We start from the raw sequence: 9,787 nt of genomic DNA on the forward strand, positions 1-9,787 counted from the left end.
AAGAGAGGTCGAGCCATTTCGGTATCATTTCCCTCAGGAATTGGAGGAGCGGAGTAGAGCCCTCAGCTTTTTCGGGTAAACCGACGATTCGCAGATTCTTACGTCTTCCTCGATTTTCTAAGTCATCCACTTTAGCTTGAAGCTGAGTCATTGTTTTCGACAAAGCAGAGAGTTCACCCTCGCGGGCCTGCAGAGTGTCCTCTGTGGTAGAGATTCTGTTTTCAGCTTCCATTAAGCGGGATTCACTCAAAGACACTCTTTGTGACAAGTTGGATAAAGTCTCATGAACTGCAGAAACTGAGGTCGATATAGCATCGAGACGACTTTCGATAGTCTCGAAACGACCATCGATATTCCCCAATCGGTTACTAAGCGCTCGTATTTCGTTCAAAACTGGGTCCGTTTGTTCCGTTGAAGTCGAAGACGTTTCTGCAGACGCAGTTTGTTTCTTCTTTTTCTGTGACCGTGAGGTTGTGAAAAGTGGAAAGTCTTTGGATCTTGAGTCTCAGACATGTTAGTCGTGTGTTAAGCTTTTTAATTAGGAGATTCTTTAACTTAAATCGAGGAGGGTAGCAATTTATTAAACAATCAGGAGCGGAGCTACAATTTAGGCGGCCATCTTCTTCAGCGTCCGTGAGCGCCCCCGGTTACAAAGCTATTTCAAAGGCTCTGGGACTCCAAAGAACCACAGTGAGAGACATTATCTCCAAATGGAGAAAACTTGGCACAGTAGTGAACCTTCCCAGAAGTGGCCGACCTTCCAAAATTCCTCCAAGAGCACAGCGACGACTCATCCAGGAAGTCACAAAAAAGCCAAGGACAACATCCAAGGAACTGCAGGCCTCTCTTGCATCAGTGAAGGTCACTGTTCATGACTCCACTATCAGAAAGACACTGGCCAAAAATGCCATCCATGGAAGAGTGATGAGGCTAAAACCACTGCTAACCCAGAAGAACATTAAGGCTTGTCTGGTTTTTGCCAAAACACACCTTGATGATCCTCAAACCAAAAAAAGAACATCATACCTACAGTCAAGCATAGTGGTGGCAGTGTGTTGCAGTGGGGATGTTATGCTGCTTCAGGGCCAGGGTGACCTGCAATAATTGAGGGAAACATGAATTCTGCTCTCTACCAGGAAATTCTAAAGGAGAACATCCGCTCATCAGTCCGTGAGTTGAAGCTCAAGCGTAACTTGATTGTGCAGCAAGACAATGATCCAAAGCACAGGAGTAAGTCCACCTCTGAATGGCACAAAAGAAGCAAAATTAAAGTTTTGGAGTGGCCTAGACAAAATCCCGATTTGAACCCGATTGAGATGCTGTGGCAGGACCTTAAATGGGCAGTCCATGCCCAAAAACCCTCCAATGTGGCTGAACTAAAGCAGTTCTGCAAAGAAGAGTGGGACAAAATTCCACCACAGCGTTGTGAAAGACTGATCTCCATTTATCGGAAGCATTTGGCTGCAGTTGTTGCTGCTAAAGGTGGCACGACCAGCTATTACATTTAAGGGTTTTCACATGGGTGATGTGTTGGATAACCTTTTTGCTTCAATAAAAAAAATCTATTTAAAACTGTATTTAGTGTTTACTCAGGTTGCCTTTGTTTTACGTTATGTCTCGTTTGAAGATCTCGTGTCGAAGATGTCTCCATCCAAGAAGTCTGTGTCGAAGCTCAAGCACAAGAGTCATGTCACCTCTGCAGAATCATCTCTGAGTGACTCCCCAGTGAGTAATAGTCACATTAAATGCAAACTTAGGAAACTTAAATAATTATTGTTTGGGTGAGATGATGTATTTTACTGTTTTGACATGTTTCAGGTTGGGTTGGGTGTATCTGTGGGAAAATCCCAACGGCATTCCACCAGCGGACCTCTCCTAGGTGAAGGATGACACAGAAGGAGGGATCTTCACTCCCATTCAGGTGTACCGCGACAACACCAGTGCGTTGAAGAGGCAGCGGGTAATGAAATCAGACAAGATGTGGTTTTACCCTCCAGAACCTCCAGGCTACATTAGTGGTACTGTGCCATCTCCACGTCTCTTCTTCCGGAGTAGCATCTTTGTGTGGGTGCCTGTTGGGGTATGGAGATATTCGCTGAAGTGTCTTCGTAGCGATGAATGTGTGGGGAAAGGAAAAGATGTTTACCTCTACAAGTCAGGCTACCACAGCAGGGTAATAGTATTTTTTTATGTAGCAGTGCAACAATTCAATGTTATTATTATGTAATAATACTCACAGACGGATCAAATCAAATAAATCACTACTATTTAACTGGTTTTTATTTTACGTTGCAGGTTCGTCACATCTGTGATGTATCCAGCTGGTATACTATGCTGACGGAGGTCCTGTGCTGTTGACAGTGCAGTGAAGGTAGCAAGATTGGCCAGTGGTTGGCTTGGGATCCTGCTATCCGTGGTCAACACAGTGAAGCTCACCAAGCCATGTTCCCTGCTATCCTCACAGACAAGTGAGTACATGCCTTAAAGTAGTAGCACCAGCCACTGTTGGCATATAGATGATCATATTTTACAGGCGTGGTGTGGACCAGAATGTGGTACGGCTTCTGCGGGACCAGACTGAAGGGAACACCATGGTGAAGGTGTGGTGACAGATTCAAGAAAATCACTTTGAGGAGTATCTCCAGAGGAAAGATCTGTACACCACACTCCTCATGACTCTCGTGAAACCACCCGGGGGGATCGTGTCAGCCTTGGGACACACTTTTGAGGCTTCACCTCCTCCTAGAGAGCTGCCCTCTGCTCGTCTGCTCCGCCACACCTTCCTGCTTGCAGAGGCCAACAATGTGCAGGACTTCAGGAGACAAATTCTCTCCACTTTTGGCACTGTGCTAAAAATGGACTCCACTAAGAAGGTGAGTACAACCAGTGTTGTGTGTGATCTGATTACTGACTTTCTATTACATGTTTGCTATCATATTACTTGGATCATGCACATTTTTAAGACTTAAACATTTTGCTTTGCAGGTGGTGTAGAAGCTGTCGGGAGAGGGTGAAGGCACAGCCGAGTGGTTTAGCAGCATAGGCAATGAGGATTCCTAGATTGTCACATTTGTACTTACCTGTGAAGAGTCCATTGTGTATCTGGAGCCCATGTGCCGTGGAGTAATGGAGAGATTCCAGCAGGACAATCAGTCTGTGCCAAAGATCTTATACGTTGATCATGGGTGTTGTCGTGCACAAGGCTTGACCGCTGTGTAGACCTTGTTCCAGACATGGGTGGACAATGTTATGGTGGTGCGTCTGGACATATTCCACTGGATTCATCACTTTTATGCAGCCATCCACACTGACAGCCACTCCAAGTATGCAGTGTTCAAGTCTGCGCTTGCAGGAGCAGTGCTAGCCTAAAACCGCTCAGACTTGGAGCTGCTCATCAAGGCTGTCAGAGCAAAAGACCCGACAGCTTTGAACACGGTCACGGATGAAGACATGTTGCGACTCTATGTGTCAAGGGAGCAACTGAAGCACCATGTTCGGAGAGTAACACTTGGGGCTCAGGAGACATTCAGGCTCATCCAGATAGCCATTGGTGAGCTCAAAGGTCCTGCTGGGCTAGACGAAAGTGGAGTCAGCCTTTTCAAGTCACCAGGTATATAATTTGATACAAATATGTAAAAAAGTTTTTAATAGTACTTCAATATTGGAGGTCAATAACTGTATGGTCTATATATTATACTGTTAGTACATATTATAAACTAATATTACATACTTTTTTTATATATATGCAGTATTTATCATGTAGTATGTTAGCACCCATAAACTGTCCTTCTAATGTTTACAGTGGTTTATTTACAGAAGCCATAGATGAGGTGTGGGAAGGCCAGCAACATCATCTAGAGTGCCTCCAGGATCCTCCAGACATGAACATGTATCACGTGGCTCGTACAACAACCATCAATGGAGTGGACATTCCGTTTTACAAGTGTGTCCATGGAAGCAACAGCCTGGAGGGATTCCACCAATTTCTGCCTAATAAGATTCCAGGTACAAATAATGCAAACCTGCTGTTCCAAATGCTAAAATAAATGCTAAACCTGTGATGGCACTCACTCATGATATGATACTTTGTATATCAATGTTGTCATTACTGCTTGTGGCAGTTAAATTATTTGTGGCCATGCAATGATTGTAATGTAATTTATTGTCATTCTGAGGTCCCCACTGTGCGGCTTGACCCTATAATTTTTACATGCTTAGTGGTATTGCTCGGTGAAACTCGGACCGCAGTCCTGACGCTGTGTTTGGAGGCAAAGGACGACACCACCGAATGTACTCTGCACCTCTGATGGAACGCCTCCACACCCGCTGCCAGCAGCTGTTCGGAGAAACTGTGGAGGAGAATTTCCATGCCCCTGCTGATGTCACGTCCAATGAGTTGCTTGGGTTGGAATACCTCTTTAGCCAGAGCACAGGTGAAACTGGTCCTTTCTCCCTCAGTGACATCATAAAGAACGGACCCAGTCCAGAGGAGGAGGTGGTTCAGCCTGGCCAGTGTGATCCAGATTAAAATGACGAGGCATACCAGTGACACAGAGGCAGATGGCAATGTTGTCCCAGCCCACATCACCCTGATGACTGATGAGACCACCGCGGCTCACCTGCTGGCTTTTGTGAGTGATTTTGTTTACCTCAACCATGCTAGCATTTGCATATCGTTTTAGCCAGCGTTTATTGATATTAAATTGTAACATGCTATTATTGTACTACTCAACAGGAGGATGCTTGTAGTCCCAATCCACTTCCAGGATTCTGACAGTTGGAAAAGTTCTGTTCTCTGCTGTGCAGAGGTTGGCCTGACTGAGGACAAGTTGAGCCTGACAACAGAACAGAGGAATAAGCTCACTGATGCATGGAATGCTGTAGAGAAACATGACAAACAGCCACAGAAGTTTCATCTGCTCTACAGAACACACTGGGGAAACACACTGTTCTGCCGCACAAAGAGGGATGATCTCGTTGATGCTGCCGTGATTCAGCGAGTCAAGATGGCTAAACGCTACGCACCAGCTCAACAAGACATCAGTGCTCAGCACAACAGGCTGATGTACACGCTAGTGAAACTTCTCTAGTTGTGGTCACCTCGCAGCACTCAATCGACCCCTGAAGAAAAAAACATCACAAAAGCCTACGAGAGAATTCAGCATTGTATTTTGGTGGAGGATCCGGTTCTCAGCAAAGTGGGTATTCCTTTGCCAAAAATCAACTCCAAGACCGTCCGTGATTTCATCCGCCGTCAAGAGAGACTCATCAACCTGCAGTCAATAAAAATGCCATCCACCATATTAAAGACCACATCAATCTCCTCAAAGGATCTACCTCCAGCACCATGCCAACCATCAGTTGACTACTCACAGATTGAGTACGAACCCATTCTGAGCATGGCGGGGACCAAGCTGTTGAAAGAAAGAATGGATATGGTGATGGCAGTTCCAAAGTCTGCACTGACGCCTTGCTTACCTCCACCAGCGAGAAGGACTCTGGTCTCTTCCACCATCACCAAAACATTACCTGCAGTCACTACTACAACGCAAGTGATTCCAGCCACTTCCACCATCACCAAACCTTTACCCACAATCATGGCAACACAAGTGAATCCAGCCACTTCCACCAACACAACACCTGTGACAATGTGCAGCAGCCAAACTGACACATCATCACACAGTGCTGGCAATCCTTCTGTGTGGGCCAGAGCAACACTGTACAAAAGAAAACACACAGACAACCTTACTGATGTTTGAGCCAAACTGTCGCGTGTACTTGTTTTTATTATCTTATTATTATTAATACAATAGTAATAATAAATTATTAGCATATATTATCATCAGTATTATAGTATATAATAGAAATATTTACAGTTACCAGATGTTTCTATCCAAAGTGACTCTGAACCAAACAATGTAATCTTCTGAATGATACATATTTATCTCATTTTATTATAATTGGACAAAATGTACACCATTTATAAACATTTAATACAGGAACAAGGACCACTGAATTAGGAACACTGGAACAAAATTGTTTTATTTAAAAATGATATTTTATTGAAGTGTATTAGATCTATATTCTTTTTTCTTACTTTTTTCTATTTTGTCTCACTCTAAATAAAGTGATTATTTGTTATATCATTACAAGAAATGTGTACCAAAAAAAAAACATAAGGGTTATTTCTAATACAATGCCTTCAGTTTGTGTACTTAAAGATTATCATACAATGATAGATTGGACAAAATCAATAGTAAAGATAGAACTTTATTGATGAGGGAAATCAGAAGATGTGATAAAACATTGTACAGTGCACAGAAGAAAAAAGACAAATAATGTACAGTAAATGCAAAATTAAATCAACACAACATTTCATTTAAAAAGCATTAACAACATATATAAAGTTCACACAATGAACATACTATTACAAGAGTTACAACAAACTTCGGAGCATCTTTATCCATTATTCACATAACAACTGAAGATGATTAAACCACTCCTGCACTCCTTTAAAGGTAAAATAAACATATTAACCATGTGACAAATTGTAGACAATTAACCAATCACGCTTTAGGTTAACCTTTACCAGCCAGAGCGTTCAAATTTGGGAACAGTTTAGGATTAGGGTGATAGGGTTAGGGTTAGTGTTAGGGTTAGGTGATCAGTTGAAACTCTAATGATGGCACGCGAGACGAGCACTTCAGCTTGAGTAGGGGGAGACTGGGGACGGTTTCAAAACTTTTTTCATTTCTCTGTTACTCAGAGACTATTTGGACTAGACCAAACAAATTTTTATATATTAAACTTACATCTGTCTGCTAATTTCCCATACCATTTAAAGATGATAACATATGACATATCGTTCACAATATTTATTTATTTGAATGGAAGAAGTCAGATGTTGCAACTGACCTGAACCCTGGGGAGAGTAGAAACACGATCAGGGGCGGTAGCAACATGTTAGAAAGTACATTAAATATCACTAACTTTTGCTTTTTGTCTCAATGAGCATAGTATTCTGAAAATATGTATTGCTTTACAATAATATTATAGTATTATTTATTTATATAATAATATTATAGTATTTATAATTTAGTAATATTTATCAAATAACAGTTATTGAGTTTTGTTTTTGGGTAGAACATAGGCCTACCTTGAGTCAATGTGCAGATGTTACAGATGCTATTCAATCTCTCCATATTTCAGTGTTAGACAGGAAGAATGGAACAATTTGCAATGCAACAAACTTTTATTAAACATGTATTTATTGTACAACACTGCAACTGTTTATTGAGGAGACCCCTTCTTTTAGTAACCCTCTTCTTCACTCTTGGCATATTGAAAACCAACAGAATACAATTTCTACTTTTAGATGATTTATTCACTGTATGACAAACAATAATGGCTTACTATTTGCTAATGGATTTTACAATAATAAGATTACGTTAATACGAAATAATGAAATGATTGCTCCAATGATTATGTACCTCACAATGACTTGTGCATGTATAAATGTATACGTCATAGTGTAATCTTATTTTTATTTTTGTAATGGCATCAATACACCACCGTAGAAGACAACAGTTGACAATTGTATATATTTGGGTGAACTATCCTTTTATGTACCCCACAATGACTTATTTATGTTGAAAAATACTGTTTTGATATGGCTGCTTAGCTTGGGGACGGTTGCAACAAGTCCCCAACCCTATCAGCCATGACAGAACATCATGTGCACACACTAACCTTGACACATGTTAACCATGTCACTTAGAAGTCAACAAAACAATGATTCAAATTAAGTACATTTTGATTAAGTCATACAAAAGGTCAGGACAGAATGACAAAAATACAACTCATGAAAAAATATTACTTTCATACCTCCAAAACAAGTTTTTTCAATAAATGCAGCAGCAGATAGGGCTGGGAATCGATTCCGAGGTGTTGGGAATCAACAATCGACTCGAAAGTTGGAATCGACAAGTTGGAGTCTATTCCTTCCGGGGAAACTGGTTGATATTTTCAGACTGTGATTATTTCCTCGACCACTGAACAACTACACATTTTAGAAGCCTAACAGCACTAATTTACAAAATGATTATAAAACGACTGCATTTTAACGATCACCAATCTGACTCTTGAGTCAAATTTGCTCCATTTGTTCATCAGTATTCGCAATCGCACAAGCCCTTCGACACATCTGCTTTCCAGACCTGGATCGTCTGCCGGTATTTTACTTTGGATTAAACTAATAATCAAGTAACATGGCAAATTTGTGACAGTAAATTGGCACACAATAACAACTTACAACACAAGTCTGCAACAGAAACTTGTGCCGTTCACAAACCAAAACAGTCCAAAACAATTTCAAAACAATATAAAATAAATTAAAAATAATTTCCAAACAATAATAATAATAAAAACAATGTAAACAATGACGTGCTTCCTGACTCCTCCTCCACGTGACGCGTTACCTTACCAACGAGCTTACGTCATCCCTCTCATGAGCACGTCACAGAGATGTACGGAAGCGAACACTTGTAGTTAAAAAGTATATGTATTGTTTTGTTTCTAAAAATAATCAATCGTTTGCATTCAGAAGAACTTTATTTGTCGACTGTAGTCATGTGGATTATTTTGATGCACACTAAATATGCATTTTGGACCATCAAAAAATGGAGGACATTCACTTGCATTGTTTAGAGGAGGAGGCCTGAAATGAAATCCTAAAAGTCTTAAATTCTGTTTTGATGAAGAAAAAAACTCAGATACATCTTGGATGGCCTGAGGTTGAGTAAATTATCAGCAAATTTTCATTTTTGGGTGAACTATTCCTTTAAGACTATTATCGGTAGTTCTTCGAAATACAGGCACATCTACTCAAACTTCCCTCAAATTTATCTCATGAGATTGAAGCATCGTGCTTCCATATTTGGTATGTGCATATAGGCCCTGATTTAATTTTAGAATGGACCTATTAATAGTAAATGTCATTCATGCTATTATAAACAGTGCAAAGAACACTTTGTATTGAGCTATTTATTATGAGATTTAACTTTGCCTCCTGTTTTTGGAGCCGGAGCTGCCATTCCACTGAAGCAAAATTTGCATGTCAGAGCGTCTTTAAAGAAAACACCCTAGCGTTATACATTTAATGCATACTTTATTAAAGTTCAAATAAAATGGAAGCAGGTCATGTAAATAAGTACAAACTCAGAAACTGGCATTTCTCTGTGTGGTCAGTGCCACTGCTATTAGTCGCGTGAAGTTACCCGATCTAAGGTGGAGTTATTGAAAATGCATCCCGGCTGATGCACTCTGTTGTGAGGACGCTCGGCCCTCGCGCATGCGCTTGCTGCAGCCAGATTATAACGTGATGGCTCACGACGTATTGAATCATAATATACAGTATGTGTAAAGGTGATAGAGGGTAGTCTTCGCCCATTACACACTGCAACAAAAATACATTTTTGATTTGGTTTTGTTTTGTGACGAGGCAGGCGAGGAATGAGGATCTAAACGCAGCTTTATTAACAAAATGATAAAGTAACTCAGAATATAAAAAAACAAAACACGGGAAACCAAGCACAGAACATGACAACACGTAAAGGAAACAGGGAAAACAAGGGCTTAAATACACAGGGGCAAACAAGGGAACGAGGAACACCTGTGGAAACAATCAGAGGGAAAAACAATCATAAAATGAAACTACAAAAGGACTACAACATTAACAGGAAACAGGAACGAGGAACTAAACAAGAATTTCAAAATAAAAGCACAAAAA

The sequence above is a fragment of the Myxocyprinus asiaticus genome, chromosome 1 (genome assembly GCF_019703515.2).
Source record: "Myxocyprinus asiaticus isolate MX2 ecotype Aquarium Trade chromosome 1, UBuf_Myxa_2, whole genome shotgun sequence".
Taxonomy (NCBI): domain Eukaryota; kingdom Metazoa; phylum Chordata; class Actinopteri; order Cypriniformes; family Catostomidae; genus Myxocyprinus; species Myxocyprinus asiaticus.